The sequence below is a fragment of the Meles meles genome, unplaced genomic scaffold, assembly GCF_922984935.1.
Source record: "Meles meles unplaced genomic scaffold, mMelMel3.1 paternal haplotype, whole genome shotgun sequence".
Lineage (NCBI taxonomy): Eukaryota > Metazoa > Chordata > Mammalia > Carnivora > Mustelidae > Meles > Meles meles.
Genome location: NW_025721115.1, coordinates 845,202 through 854,858, shown reverse-complemented (window position 1 = coordinate 854,858; position 9,657 = coordinate 845,202). Strand labels below are relative to the sequence as shown.

Genomic DNA, 9,657 nt, shown 5'->3' with positions numbered 1-9,657 from the left:
TATATTATATAATATATAATAAGTATATAACACATACTTTATACATGTTATATATTTATGAATACATAAATAGAACATATATATAATTAGAACAAATAGAACATATATATAATTTCAGTAGTATTACAAATCACAAGGAATCAAGCATAATTTCAATAAGAGGACCTATATAGGTTTAACATTTTATCATTTCATGTTGATTAACAAAGTTATACACAAATAAACATTTCTTCTTTTTTGTTGAGAGTGCCAGATCTAGAGTAGGTTTCATTTTGAGTTCCATTTTCTCCTCTTTTGCATGAAAGTCTATAGCTTTGCTCTTTTTTTTTTTTTTTTTTTCATTTATCAGCATTGTTTATTGGCCGCTCCCCTATAAAATGCACACTGTGTAAGAACAGGGGTTAGGTCTGTTATAGACATTCAAGTATCCTCAGTGCTAAGAAAAATGACTTATGTTAGGTAGTCAATATTAGAGAGACATATGTTTGTTCAAGACCAAGGGTTACCTTCTGATAAAGAGTTACTCAAACCTAAGTGATGTATAAACTACTTTACAGGAAAAGAAGTACTAAGTATTCCAATGGGTTTTGAAGGGTCAGGGGTGGGAGGTTGGGGGAACAGGTGGTGGGTAATGGGGAGGGCACGTTTTGCATGGAGCACTGGGTGTTGTGCAAAAAGAATGAATACTGTTACACTGAAAAAAATAAATAAAATGAAAATAAAAAAATAAAAAAAAGAAGAAAATAACATGGAGATGAGCGTCTTTACGTAATATATAGTGGGTCAAGTGACCAAATGCTAATAGCCATCTGATGTAACAGCCAGTAGTACCATATTCATGCTTCAGGAAATAATTTGGTTTAAAAAAGTGGCATCATCTATCAATCTGAAGATATGCTTTTTCAAAATATTTGTCTTTTAAAAGTTTTGACTGTATTTATTTTGTTTATATTTCCTTTTTATAATTTTAAATGAGCATTCAAAAGTGATTTGGTCAACATTGGAATATAGCTTTGCTCTTAATGATGCCATGCATCAAATGTTAAGCCCTAATGTCCATTGACCAGCTTTGGTTAAATATGTGTTAAGTCTTCATTTTAACTAAATTTTCTCATTGATTTTCACTTGGATTATGATGTAATTTTATGCATGCACACAATTATAGATATGGAATAATAATATTTGGCAATTTAACTTTGATAGTAGTCTTTTTTAAATATGTTATTTATTTGATAGAGAGAGATATCACAAGTAGGCAGAGAGGCAGGCAGAGAGAGAGAGGAAGAAGCAGGCTCCCTGCTGAGCAGAGAGCCCAATGCGGGGCTTGATCCCAGGACCCTGAGATCATGACCTGAGCCGAAGGCAGAGGCTTTAACCTATGGAGCCACAGAGGCGCCCCTGATAGTAGTCTTAATATTGATCAAGATATTGGATTACATCTTAAAATAAAATATTTGCATAAAAAGAAAACAGGAGGTGAATTGTTTTCCTGCATAAATAATTTTTTTAAGATTTTATTTATTTACTTGACAGAAAGAGATCGCAAGTAGGAAGAGAGGCAGGCAGAGAGAGAGAGGGAAGAAGGCCCCCTGCTGAGCAGAGAGCCCGATGGGGGCTCTATCCCGGGACCCTGAGATCATGACCTGAGCAGAAGGCAGCGGCTTAACCCACTGAGTCACCCAGGCGCCCCCCTGGATAAATAATTTTAATATTCAAACATATCACTTAAAAATTAACAAAATATACAAATACATAGAAAAAAACAATAAATGCAAATAACAAACAACTTCCACTTAAAAATAAATATTAAAGTAATTATTTTCACAAATTACATTAGAGGCTAAAAATAATAAAATATACTTTGTTCATGGTAAGTTGACATGAATAGCTTTCAATCATGTCAGGAAGAAACATTTATTATACTACATACATAAGATTGGCAAGCTTAATGTCCTACATTTTGTCAACTATTTCTATTGGGGAAAACTTTAAAGTAAATAAATAAATCTTTAAAGTAAATAAATCAAAGTATAAGTAATTATATATTTTTTATAATGTTATCATTTATGGTAATAAATACTAACCAACTTCAATTACATTTAACAAAACAATTGCTAAAACAAGTTGTTTCTTCTAGTGTACTCAGCAGTTAACAATGATATTTGGATAAAGATAGTATAAATCAATGTTATTTTTAAAATTTATATATCTTATTTTTCAAATATTATGTACTAAAACATAAAGTGTTCAGAATAAATTATAAACAAAAATAATAAATACTAGGTGACTATAAACAGCATTGAAATATTTCAAAAATTAACACTCAACATTTGTTTTTGTTTGTCTGGGTAACTCACTAATTTATTAATTATTTATTTGTTTATTTTAATTTTTATTTGACAGAGAGAGTGAGTGAGTGAGTGAGAATGAGAGAGAACACAAGTAGGGGGAGAAGAAGCAGACTATTCACTAAGCAGCAAGCCTGATGTAGGGCTCAATTTTTTGGGGAACTCTATCTCTCCTTCTATCTGAATGATATCCTTGCTGGATAGAATACTCTTGGATGTAGATTTTTCCCATTCTGCACTTTGAATATATGATGCCACTCTCTTTTGGTTTGCTAAACTTCTGTTGATAAATCTCCAGCTTCCCTTGTAAGTTAGGACTTCTTTTTTCCTGTTGCTTTTAAGATTTTTTTCTTTAGCACAATATTTTTCAAATTTAATTGCAATATGTCTTGGTGTTGGCCTGTTTTTTTTTTTTTTTTTTTTTTTTATTTTGATGGGAATTCTCTATGCCTCTTGGATCTGGATATCAGTTTCCTTCTCCAGATTAAGGAAGTTTTCATCTCATTTCTTTACTTAAATTTTCTTCTCCTTTTCTCTCTTTTTCTTCTTCTGGGACTCCTATAATATGAGTATTACTGTTTTATGGAGTCACTGAGTTCCTTAAATCTATTCTCATGTTGCAGAATTCCTCTGTCACTCTTTTTTTCAGCTTCATTATTTTCCATTTTGTCTTCTGTATCATTAATTCATTCATCTGCTTTCTCCAGTTTGCTGTTCATTGCCTGAAGCCTGTTTCCAAGAGAAATATTGTGATGGTGTTTTTATTAGTGCTGTTCCCATTTGAAAGAGGGATATATGCTCAAGGAAACAGAAGAAGGAGGCATTTTCCATCAAATAACACACATTGAGAAAAGTACTATCAGTCTTTACAATATGAATGTTATAAAAGGAAGATAATCATATTAGAAAACACCACAGTTTACCGTTGTTCATTTTATCATCATCTTTCCCTAGAATATTAATCCTTTTATAAATTGAAGTCTACAGGACAATGGAGGAAAGCAACAACAGTTCTGAAAAGGGATTTCTTCTTCTGGGATTTTCAGATGAGCCCCAACTAGAAAGGATCCTTTTTGTCATAATTTTGCTTTTCTACATCTTGAACATTCTGGGGAACACTGCCATCATTTTGGTATCCTGTTTAGCCCCCAAACTCCACACCCCAATGTACTTTTTCCTCAACAATCTCTCTTGTGTGGACTTTTGCTTTACAAGTGTTGCCCCACAGTTGCTGGTTACCATGAATAAAAAAGAAAAAAACATGAGCTATGGTGGATGTGTGGCCCAGCTCTATGTGGCCATGGGGTTGGGCTCCTCTGAGTGTATTCTCCTGGCAGTCATGGCTTATGACCAATATGCTGCTGTCTGCCAGCCTCTGCAATACACAACTATAATGCATCCTCAGCTCTGTGCATCCCTGGCAAGTGTAGCTTGGCTCAGTGGACTCATCACCTCCTTAATTCAATGCTCCCTTACTGTGCAACTGCCACTTTGTGGTCATCATAAACTGGACCACATTTTCTGTGAGGTTCCTGTGCTCATTAAGCTGGCCTGCGTGGACACAACTTTCAATGAAATAGAACTCTTTGTGGCTAGTGTAATTTTTCTAATTGTACCTGTGTCACTCATCTTAGTCTCCTATGGCTTTATAACAAAAGCTGTGCTGAGGATAAAAATCAGCAAAAGGGCTCTGGAAGGCCTTTGGGACTTGTTCTTCCTGCCTGATTGTGGTAATTATGTTCTATGGAACCATCATCTTTATGTACCTTCAACCAGCCAAAAGTAGCTCAAAAAACCAGGGAAAATTTGTGTCTCTTTTCTACACCATAGTCACCCCACTCTTAAACCCCATTATCTATACCTTGAGAAACAAAGATGTGAAAGGGGCCTTGAGAACACTGGTAATGAGAAATGTTCTTTTTTCAGAAAATATATGACTGTAGGTATAACATTAGTGGGCTATTCTTAGCTCACATATTATTTGTTCTAAGTACTGGGTTGTTTTTAAACAATGCCATAAGGAATAGTAACAGAAACAGAATTCTGTAAGAAGCTAACATACTCAAGTCACCGTGGTTTTTCATTCTCTCCAAACATCCTTTGAATGAATCCAAGATCTTATGTTCTATCTACTTTGCTCTTCTTCAACCATGTTATCAAATCAATTTTCATGCACAAATTGTTTCATTCTGGAGTCCATGTGTATCTTGTAAACCTCTGCATATTCCCAAAAGCTCAACTGAAATGTTACCAACACTCCCTAGCTTTCTTGAATTACCATTCACCTCACCTTTAAAAAAATTGTCATAATATATGTTCCCATGAAACATGAAATATACTTTATTTCTATATTTTCAAACACTGTGTACATGCATACACACATAATATATATGTTATAGATCATGTGTATATATGTATACTTCCAAGTTCATAACATATTATATGCATATATATGACATGATCTATACCATACATATTATGTATATGTGTGCATATATATAATATTTATATATACATATATATAATAAACTTGGAAATAATATATAATATGTAACTGTTTCCCCATGAGTTTAAACTAGACAATGGACAGATTTCACTATGTTGGCTTATTTGTATTATGAAAAACATAAACCTAATTCAGAATTGTAATACATTGATTACATTTGTAATGTAAATTATGACTTTATTATTAAAATAGTGAAATGAGTAAGCTTTTATTAAGTTTATCAGTTCACATATTATTTATTTCCCTTCTCTTAAGGGATTTAGAAATTGAGTGAAAGTGAAAGAAAAGTGTGTCATTCTTTCTGTCTTTCTGTCCAAAGAGAGCGAAATTTGTTAACTTGCCAAATCAAGTACTTTAACAGAATTATGCAGCTATAGGAAAATTGATTTAATCTACAATCTTTTACTTTCTTTTTTTATTATGACACAGCAAGGCAAAAAGAAGCATGAAAATATCAATGAAAATAAAAAGCATAATTCATACAGACTCTGTGTGGGCTTTCATGTGATTTAAACTTACAATGACAAAAAAGAAAATAGGATAATTTAAAATTCTTCTTTGTATCAAAGTGACATTGTCAGTCTACAAGAGCTGAAGAGAAAATTTAGACCTGTCTCTACATCCAAAGACAAGTTTAAAGACAAAAACTCTGCACACATAAGAAAAAAAAATCAGAAAAACTTTCTGAATAAATTAGTTAAGACCTCTATAAAGATACCTTGTGAATTTATAACCTTTAAACACCTTGATAGCAACTGAAATAATGAATACTAAAATTACTAGAAAGAAAAAGCATAAAAGACTAGTTGAATTTGCCTTCTAGAATTTTCAAATATGAGTAACACACTCACTAATGGGAGTAACCTAGTGGAAACAGAGTGGGACATGTTAAGGGACACAAGCTTTCATTTATAATACTCAAGATGAGAAGAAGTTGTATAAATAACTTCTTGCTTATAGAGGCATTACTTCTTTATATCCAGAAAAGCATGGCAATAAAAAACAACCCACACGTCAAAATTGGTGGGAATGCAAGCTGGTGCAACCACTCTGGAAAATAGCATGGTGGTTCCTCAAAAAGTTGAAAATAGACCTACCCTATGACCCAACAATTGCACTACTGGGTATTTACCCTAAAGACACAAATGTAGTGATCCGAAGGGGCACACGCACCCAAATGTTTATAGCAGCAATGTCCACAATAGCCAAACTATGGAAAGAACCTAGATGTCCATCAACAGAAGAATGGATAAAGAAGATGTGGTATATATATATATATATATTCATATTCAATGGAATACTATGTAACCATTAAAATAAATGAAATCTTGCCATTTGCGATGACATGGATGGAACTAGAGGGTATTATGCTTAGCAAAATAAGTCAATCAGAGAAAGACACCTATCATATGATCTCCCTGATATGAGGAAGTAGAGATGCAACGTGGGTGGTTTAGGGGGTAAGAAAAGAAAAAAAGAAACAAGATGGGATCAGGAGAGAGACATACCATAAAAGATTCTTACTCTCACAAAACAAACTGAGGGTTGCCAGGGGGAAGAGTGTAGGGAGAGGGTGGTTTGATTATAGACATTGGGGAGGGTATGTGCTATGGTGAGTGCTATGAAGTGTGTAAATCTGGCGATTCACAGACCTGTACCCCTGGGGCTAATAATACATTATATATTAATTTAAAAAAACCTCTACTTAGGAGACAAGATGGCAGAGAAGTAGGAGGAGGCCCTGTTACAACCTGTACCCTAAAGTGAGCTGATTACCTACCAGAGAACTCTGATCACCCATGAAATCAGCTTGAGATTAGAATTATACACTTCTGGATCTCTACCAGAGCAGAAGATGCCAGTGGACAGGTAAAGCAGAGTGGGAACATCGGAGTGATATCAGAATATAAAATAAAAGGGGGAGGGAGCCACCAGAAGTGACACATTGGAAATTAATACCCCAACACGAGAGTGCCCTGTGATTGGGGAACAGCATTAACTTGGAGTCTGATTGAAAGGACTCAAAATGAGCAAAAGATCTTAAGGGGAAATTGGTGAAATTGGGTGGTAAGGGACAGGGACATAAGCCCATGTACCTAGGACTGCTCTCTGACAAGGAGCCAGAGAGCACAGTGAGAAGCCAGGTCTTGGTTCCTGAGCTTCCAGCTTGCCTGAGAGCCTCTGGGTGGCAGTGCCCTTGAGAGTGAGGAAGTCTGGGGTGGACGCCAGCTGGCAGAATGACAGCTTTTTGCACTCTGCCTGTGTGCTGTGCGAGCAGGGTCTGAGTCATGCCCCACAGCCTCCCCTGAGAGAGGTCCATGCAGGTGCCAGCCAGCTGGCACTCTCTAAGACCCGGAGAGTCTGAGCACTCTCAGCCCTGACCATTGTGAAAATCTCAGTGTGCTATCTCTGCTTGGTACCTCTCTGGTGTACTGGAGCTGCCCAGATAGCTGGTTTTGGGTACAAACACGAGTACCTGTGACCCCAGAGAACTTGACTGGGGACATGCTCTGCCAGCAGCAGAGGGGGAATTTATGTGCTCTGGAGCACCCAGAGGGGAACAGACAGAGGCTTCTCTCTGAGATAGAAGTCTGATGCAGTTTGCTTTCTTATAAACCTCCTAAGAACCGCCAAAAGCCACCACCGGGAGAAAAAAAAAAAATAAAAAAATAAAAAACCCTCCAGAGACCAAAAGCCTTAAAAACCAGTTTCCTCCGAGGCCAGGACTCAATTCTAGCAAGAATCCCTGAAAAACCACATGGCAGGCCCCTGCTGCAGAAAGCCAGCCAAAAAAAAAAAAAAAAAGACAAGAGGAAAACCACCATTACTTATTAGATACAATTTTTGTTTTTAATCCATTCCCACTATTCTGGTTTTTATCATTTTTAAAATATTTTTTTTCCTTTTTTAAAAATTTATTTATTTTGTTTCAGCGTAACAGTACTCATTGTTTTTGCAAAACACCCAGTGCTCCATGCAATATGTGCCCTCTGTATTACCCTCCACCTGGTTTCCCAACCTCCCAACCCCCACCCCTTCAAAACACTCAGGTTGTTTTTCAGAGTCCATAGTCTCTCATGGTTCATCTCCCTTCCAATTTCCCACAACTCCATTCTCCTCTCCATCTCCCCATGTCCTCCATGTTCTTTGTTATACTCCAAAAATAACTGAAACCATATGATACTTGACTCTCTCTGCTTGACTTATTTCACTCAGCATAATCTCTTCCAGTCCCGTCCATGTTGCTACAAAAGTTGGGTATTCATCCTTTCTGATGGAGGCATAATACTCCATCCAGTATATGGACCACATCTTCCTTATCCATTCATCCGTTGAAGGGCATCTTGGTTCTTTGCACAGTTTGGCGACCGTGGCCATTGCTGCTATAAATATTGGGCTACAGATGACCCTTCTTTTCACTACATCCGTATCTTTGGGGTAAATACCCAGCAGTGCAATTGCAGGGTCATAGGGAAGCTCTATTCTTAATTTCTTCAGGAATCTCCACACTGTTCTCCAGAGTGGCTGCACCAACATGCATTCCCACCAAAAGTGGAAGAGGGTTCCCCTTTCTCCACAACCTCTTCAACACACGTTGTTTCCTGTCTTGCTAATTTTGGCCGTTCTAACTGGTGTAAGGTGATATTTCAATGTTGTTTTAATTTGAATCTCCCTGATGGATAGTGATGATGAACATTTTTTCATGTGTCTGATAGCCATTTGAATGTCTTCATTGGAGAAGTGTCTGTTCATATCTTCTGCCCATTTCTTGATAGGATTATCTGTTTTGTGTGTGTTAAGTTTGAGTTTCAGTCTGGTGTATCCTTAGGTTCAAAATGGGTCTCTTGTAGACAACATATGGATGGGTCCTGTCGTTTTATCCAATCTGCAACCCTCTGTCATTTTATGGGTGCATTTAGGTCATTCACATTGAGTGTGATTATTGATAGATACGTTTTGATTAACATCGTGTTACCTTTGAAGTCTTTCTGTCTGTAGATTGTTTCTGTATTTCTGTTCAATGATATTCTTAGGATTTTTTTCTCTTTTATAGTACCCCCTTAATATCTCCTGCAGTGTCGGCTTGGTTGCATAGTCTTTTAATCATTGCCTGTCTTGGAAATGTTTTATCTCTCCATCCATTTTGAATGTCAGTCTTGCTGGATAAAGTAATCTTGGCTGCATGTTCTTCTCATTTAGTGCTATGAATATATTTTGCCAGCCCTTCCTGGTTTTCCAGGTCTCTGTGGACAGGTCTGATGTTATTCTAATGGGCTTTCCTCTGTATGTAAGGAGCCTCTTTGTCCTAGCTGCTTTTAAGAGGGTCTGTCTAGAAGCATAATTCTTCATTATAACTATTAGGAGTCGTGAGGACTTTCGAGAATCTAAAATCTTGGGGGGAAACCGCTCTGCCTCTAGTACATGAACGTTGTTTCCATTCATGAGATTGGGAAAATTTTCATAGACAACTTCTTCCACTATATCTTCTAGACTTCTTTCTTTTTCCTCCCCTTCAGGGATTCCAATAATTCTGACCTTGGAACATTTCATGGCATCATTTATTTCCCTGATTCCGGTTTCTTGGCTTCTGAGCTGTTTGTTCCTATCTTCCTCCTGATCCTTTCTCTCTATCTGTTTGTCCTCCAGATCACTAATTCTATCTTCTGTCTCAGTTACCCTAGCTTTTAGAGAATTTAGATTAGATTGGAACTCATTGAGAGCATTTTGAACATCATCCCTTTTGGCTTTCAGTTCTGCCCTAATCAATTCCATTTGGTCATCCATGGCTTTCTCCAACCTAGC

The 9,657-nt window shown here is 36.5% G+C and overlaps 1 pseudogene; it reads left to right on the top strand.

Annotated features, from left to right (window-relative positions):
- The first annotated feature begins 3,339 nt into the window (after window positions 1–3,339).
- LOC123935999 lies at window positions 3,340–4,285 on the top strand (annotated as a pseudogene).
- Window positions 4,286–9,657: the final 5,372 nt, after the last annotated feature.